This window comes from Leptinotarsa decemlineata, unplaced genomic scaffold (genome assembly GCF_025532065.1).
Source record: "Leptinotarsa decemlineata unplaced genomic scaffold, Ldec_3_MD MMD2_tig00003335_RagTag_RagTag, whole genome shotgun sequence".
NCBI classification, from domain to species: domain Eukaryota; kingdom Metazoa; phylum Arthropoda; class Insecta; order Coleoptera; family Chrysomelidae; genus Leptinotarsa; species Leptinotarsa decemlineata.
Genome location: NW_027412587.1, coordinates 2522397 through 2529644, shown reverse-complemented (window position 1 = coordinate 2529644; position 7248 = coordinate 2522397). Strand labels below are relative to the sequence as shown.

At 30.5% G+C, this 7248-nt stretch overlaps 1 long non-coding RNA gene across 1 annotated transcript; it reads right to left on the bottom strand.

Moving 5' to 3' along the window:
* Positions 1–3282: 3282 nt before the first annotated feature.
* Positions 3283–6119, bottom strand: LOC141483368 (uncharacterized). The gene is made up of 2 exons (XR_012466044.1): positions 4193–6119; positions 3283–4139 (listed from the first exon to the last, which is right to left on the bottom strand). It is a non-coding gene; the product is annotated as an uncharacterized lncRNA (long non-coding RNA).
* Positions 6120–7248: the final 1129 nt, after the last annotated feature.

The following is a 7248-nucleotide window of genomic DNA, read 5'->3' as shown; positions in this document are numbered from 1 at the left end:
TTCTAATTATTTGGCATGGACGCCTCAACAGAAATCGCGTTGTGTAAATCAATTTTAGACATTAAGCAGGAAACTTCGGATTTGACTTTGAAATTGTAGATTTGAAAACCTGACTGCACAAAAATAATCGAAGTGTGACTGAGTAGAAATGAGTAGATGAAAAATGACATTTTTTTCACAAACGAAAAATCTAAAATGTGATGAATGATCTGGTAATGAATTTATTGAGAAATGAATAGTGAATATCCAGAATGTCTACGGTTTCAATAAATTCTATATAAAAATCCGCAGCAGCACTACGGATTTCCGATATATAATTTAGTTCAAAAATTAGGTAAAAATCGCACTAAGTATGTTTTCTATGACGAAACGAAATTCTGAGTGACTAGCATAAGGTAAGATATAATTTGTGAAACAGATATTAGTAATAAGTTTCAATTCTCTTTTTCTTAGCAATAGTTTTTTCGAAAACTTTCTTTCAGTTTTTGGAGGTATGATGTTGTTCAGGTTGAACATAATGAAGTGGAGATTAAACCAATGTTTTTTTATTATGTTGACTGTTCATGACGATGAATACGTCATATCATCATCGATTATAACCTGCAGCAGACATTTCAATCAAAATAAAAAACACTTGGAATATTTCAGCACAGAAAAAATTTGATCAGGTTGAATAAACATTTATTTGAATGCAGTATTATTCTTCAATTTGAGAACTGCTGACAAAAATTGTTCGGTAAACTAATAAACACGTAGTATGAAAAAATAACATAATTTCTAATGAAATGAAACTACAACATGGGTAAAAAAATATCAAATGGAAATTATTAATATTATTTCTTCTTTCTATAACAACAGTAAACGTATTCTTTGATTGCAGCCCAGTTTCTATTTTTTAATGATGATGAATATTTCTTTTCCTTATATTTTAGATACAAACAAGAACTAATTCAATTCTAGCCCTCCTTTTTTTTTTCGGAGCGAAAAACTTTTTGACTATATTTCGTTTTGCTCCTTAGACCAAGTTTGTTTTTGAAAAGGTTTTATTGTTTTCAAAACTGTGCGTGTCTGATGATCTGAAATGAGATCAGTGTGTTGAAAAACTCTATCAAGATATCAAACGGGTTGAAAATGGATCCAAAAATGAATGATAAAAATAAAAAATGGAAGGACGATACTGAAAAGTGATTTGACTCATTTCCAACCTATACTCAGAGATACGGATGATTCCAAAACAGCTCAAAATATAAATAATTGATTGCATTTAGGGAATCTTTTTCAAAAGGAGCCACGTTCAATATCTCCATAAATAAGACAGTAATGTAAATTTCCCGAAACACCTAATTTTTGTGAAATAATATAAGGTATCGCTAAGATGCGTACACACTCCTCTTCAAAATATCAAACAAAATAACCCCATATATGCCATCTATTGGATAAGTGATTTTATCAGGAATTCAACGATGATTTTTCAGGGTTGATTTCTAATTTACTGTGAAGAAGGACCTTGAAGTATAAGTGAACCACTTTTTAGATTAATTGATACAATCTCTCACAAAAAAGTATACAACAATTATTTCTATTGTCAAGTTCCTAACAGAAAACAACTTTTGTCGCGTTGAATTATATCTGTCGGATTTTTGGCAAAGTTTCTCACACAAAACACTTCAAAAACTTTCTAAAACTCACAGCCAAAAATGTTCCACTAAACAGTTTTATAAAAACGCGACACGTGTTTCGCCATACAATGGCTTCTTCGGGCGTATCTTTATCTACTATATTTTACAAATTTAATGCTTGGTATACCTAATTTTAAAATTTAAAGTACCTACATTTCAAGTACTTGAGTTTGTAATGGATTAAATGACCTGAGCTTATATCCCAGTCCCCACATTTGAAAAATATTCAGTAACGGTTATTCAATTCTAATTGATCATTTAGTTAGTTACCCGAATTCTTGAATCTATTGATTGCTTGACATTTTAGAAGATTAAATTTCAAACTCTTCTCTTCTAAATATAACATGTCATATTCATGACTGAACTCATGTACTTCTGCTAAAAGGTGGTTTGCAAATGTGAAATTGGTCTTTCTATTCACAAAATTACATCTAAGCTTTTAATTCTTTGGAAAATAATCTCCCTGTTTGGCCATTATACAGTTTTGGGCAAGAGCCACAACTCAGCTGATATACTCCTGATCTATCCGATACCGAAGTTTTGTCTTTATTGTTTTTAATAAATGCACTTACTATTATTCGGACTATTACTATTTCTGTGAGCTAAGTTTACGCAGTCTTTCTTCACAAAAATATTATTGGTTGGTTCAGCCAAAAATGACAATGTCTCATAACTGACATTATCGCATCTTGAATTTGGGTAGACATGGTCCATGGCTTGCTTTTGTAGTCTTTGTTTGATTTGTTTGATCAAACTCAGCTCTCTCTCTGGAAATTATTCAATAGTCTATGAAGAATATTATTGAATGCAGCAACTTTATCCTGGTAAGAGTGCATAGAGGAATTATGTATGATAATGTCCGTGTAAGATGGTTTGTGGAAAATTGCAAATTCATGTTCATTGTTATTTTTTGTAATGGTTGAGTCAAGGTAATTTAATGAAATATTTACCTCCCTCTCAGTGGTAAATTTTATTGACGGGTGGATGGAATTGACATATTCAACGAACTTGCCTACTTGCTTTTCTGTAATGATTTCATTATTCACTAGTGATAAATGGATATCGTAATGCTTGAAGAAATACATGCATAATGAATATTTAATACAACAGACCTGAACAAACTGTAACGTCTATTTGATAAAAAAAAATTGATGAGCTTCCGTGAAGTATCATATTTATTCTAAAACTTGCTACTTTCTACACACATTCACATCAAATCGATATACCAAATTTGGAACATCCATTCGAACTAAAAATGAAAACACAGGAAAATAATATTTCATTTGAGTTAGGAATTGGAAAACAGTGAATTACTTAAAATTAAGTAGATTCTATGATATTTATTTGTAATCGTCATATACCTATATATTCTCTAATTATTCTCTAAGTATACCAAAATATCGGCAAGCCAATTAACAAAATAGCATTAGGACCATTGCAAAGATCGTAACGGTTCTCAAATAGTTTCGCGCCAAAATAGTTAACGCGTGTCAAACAATTGCAGATTTCGTAGGAATACTGAAACTTTAATGAAATGAATAGAAACGCTTTTGTCTAATTACCTATATTTGATTTTATTTATATAATCGTTTTCGGGTTTGACCCCATTACCAAGTATTACCTTACCTATAAATTTCGTCGCCGCTGATATATACCATTATTTTTTGAAGAGAAATTTTGATGATCATAATATCCTCCATTTCATAAATTTATTATCGGATGAAAAGTGCAATTTTCTATACTTCACTGAATTTGACTTCGATACTAAATTTTCCCGTTTTCATGAAGTTTTTCTTCAAGCTTTTGATATATCCTTTCCTAAACAGTTTCAAAAAATTAAACAAAATCAAAATTCAAGTAGACACAAACCATGGATTACTAAGGATATCGTTGAAGAAGGTATATTACTCAGAGATATTTATAATTTGAACAAGAGCCAAACCAATGTACATTTATTGGGTCAATATAAGCAACTCTTAAAAAATCATAGACAAAAAATTGTGCTCTCAAAAAGTCAATACTTTAATAATCAATTCCTCAAGGCTCAACATAAATCTGAAGCTGCCTGGTCTATCATCTGGAAAAATACTATTATAAACGATTCATCTAAGACTTTGGCGATGGTGTACTTGTTGACGATGGTCCCGGTATATCTCAAGCATTTAGTAGTTATTTTGTCGATTCAGTGGAGTCATTAGTAAAAAATACTGCACCTGGTGGCATTGAAAATCGTTGTATAAAAACTGAGAGTCTTTTCCTCTATCCAGTAGATGAAACTGAACTCGTGGAAATAATTAAATTCGCATATTCGAAAAATTCCAGTGGAGTTGATGAATTGCCAGGCAATGTTTTAATGAAGGCTGCTTTGAAAATAATGGAACCTCTGATTTATCTAATCAATTTATCTTTCTCTGAAGGTATTTTTCCTTCCCGACTTAAGCAAGCAATGGTCGTCCCAGTCTATAAAAAAAGCGATAAGCATGTAATGTCGAACTACAGAGGTATTGCTTTACTATCTCCATTTTCGAAAATATTTGAAGAATCATATCAAAACTTGTGTCCTTTTTAAATAAATACAATATCGTATCTGACAACCAATATGGGTTTCAAGTGGGCTTGTCAACCCAGGATGCCATCCTTTCTCTACATAATCATGTATTATCAAACTTCCACAACGATGAAAAATCACTTAGTGTTCTTTTCGACTTGACACGAGCGTTTGATATCAGTCATCATGGTCTTCTTCTTGATGAACTGTTTGGCATGGGCGTTCGTGGTCCAAGTCTGAAATGGATTGAAACCTATTCAACTAGTCGAACACAGGTTGTTAAAGTTAGGCTTCAGACTGGGTCATTTTTCTCTGAATTTCGAAACGTTGTTACAGGTGTGCCCCAAGGTAGTGTTTTGGGGCCTAACACTATTTATTTTATTTGTTAATGACCTTTCAAAAATTAATCATCCACAGTGCTCTATACAATTTGCTGATGACACATCTTTTACTGTCAGTGGTTCGGAATGTGAAACATTGTCAGTAAGAGCAAATGATGCTGTATTCAACATGCAAAATTATTGTTCTAAGAATGGCTTGATTCTAAATAATCTTAAAACCAACACCATTTTCTTTACAATTCAGGAAACTGATTGTAGTGTATTGGTTAGGTCTGAGATTAAAAATATTGAACAGGTAAACTATAAATTTTTATAGTTTATATTGATTTCATACTGAAGAAATTAGCGACACATTGTTTCGTTATATGGAATCTGCGTAATTTTGTGTCTATTGAAATTCTTAAAAGTTACTATTATGCATATATTTACTCTGCCCTCAATTACTGTATTATTTGTTTTTGGCAACTGCAATAGAATCAGTGTCTTATTAATTTTCCAGAAAAAAAAATTAGAACAATTTGTTAAAAAAAAAAAAACTCGCTTCCTGTAAACCACTATTTGCAAAGTTGAATATATTAACTGTTACTTGCATGTATATTTTTAATTGCGTAATCTACGTTAAATCAAATTGCTCCAAGTTTTAGAACAGAGATGATACATGTCTTCTTTCGGGCTTCACCCTGAGAAAAACTATAACATTTTAATTCCTAGTCATAAGTTAGCCAAGGTGACTAATGGACCTCATATCATGTCAAAAAAACTGTACAACAAGCTCCCAATATCCATTAAGAAATAACTAGTGTAAAGCTCTCTAAACAAAAAGTTCGGAAAGTATTATGTGAAAAGGTATTTTATTCGCTTGATGAATTTTTTCAGTCTGATTTGGAATTTTAAGTTTTAATTTTTGTACCCCTTTTATGGTCTGAATGTTATGTAATATATCATATAATTATGTTGTTTTATGATTGTGACCTCATTGTAATTGTACTGAGTTATGTGACTTTTTCCATGCCGTCCCTAGGTCTACGGAAATAAAGATTTTTGATTTGATTTGAAGTATTGAAAAAATACTTAATAATGCGGGGTCAAACCCGAAACTGGTCGTATACATAAAATCAACTAGTGGTACTTAGACAAAAGTGTTTTTATTCATTTCATTAAAGTGATCATGAATTACCACAAAATAAACAAGTAATCAATCATACATAATACAGAAACTATATGAAACATAAATAGTCAATAGTAACGGTATCTTTTTCTTTTCCTAATATATTTTTTTCGGTAAACTAACACATAGTTTACCTCTGAAAAACTGGATTTGCCAGGATTTTAAAAACACTTGATACCCTCACGATGAAATCCAATGATACACTGAAATGGATCGCGTTCCTGGTCAGCCCTTCGATGTGGCAGCATTGTAGGGCTGACCAAGATGCTCTTCATATAGCGATTTGTATAACTATGGGTTGACCAATAGCATGGGGCTGACAAAGGTTTAAAGGATATGTAAAATTTTTATTTTCAGAAAAAATCTACCCCTCTGATGGGCCTATTAATAATATCATACCTTTGAAGAGTATTCCGAAAAGTATATACCTAAATATATTCGGGAAGTGCTGGGTGGACCAACGCCCCGTTCATATATCGGGCTGACCAATATGCAATGAACAAATATATATATATATATATATATATATATACACACACACATATATATATATATATATATATATATATATATATATATATATATATATATATATATATATATATATATATATATATATATATATATATATATAAATTGGATAATGTTAGCGACTGGAGAAATGTATGGTAAAATGGATTAACAGGGTCTCTCAGTCAAAAAATCAAAAATCAAACTCTGCTTTACTTTGCCAAGCTTTCGCTTCTAATGGGAAGCTTCTTCAGGGCCTATAATTTAATGATTTTTGAATATTTTCGCCTTTGAATAATATTACAAATCATACTTACAGTAAAAATGAGTGAAAAACAATAAATTGAAGATAGAATTGACATAAAAGTTAACATGTATACGATTTTTTTTTGTGGATTTGACAAATGTCATACCTTCACATAAATGTCATTTTTCAATGGGTATGATGATTTGATAATTTTTTACTGTAATGAAAGAGTTATTGATTGATACATCTTTCATTATTATTATGTTTTTGATGTAGTTCTAGTAAATTACTATATATACTGCTGAGATTATCAATGTCAGTTTTCTTATTCATACAATCAGAAGACTTATTAATTTCCACCATTTCAAGAAAAAGGCGTTTGGAAATATTTTTTTCTGTATGTAAAACTTTGATATTAGAGAAATTTGGTTTATGACCTGTTTCTATAGAGTGTTGTGCTAATGCACATGATTTTTTATTGAGCTTTATATCACTTTTATGTGAAGTTATTCTATCATTAAGAATTCTAGATGTTGTTCCAATATAATTCAAGTTACAATTATTACAAGGAATGTTATAAATCACATTTGACTTTTTTGTTGTATCAGTTTTATCTTTCAATTTAGTATTCAAATTCTTTATAGTTTTAATATTTTTTTGGCATATTTTGATATTTTGTTCATTATGAAAAAGTTTTATGATATTTGAAGATAAATTTCCAAGGTTAGGTATAGATTTATAAGAAATATTGATAG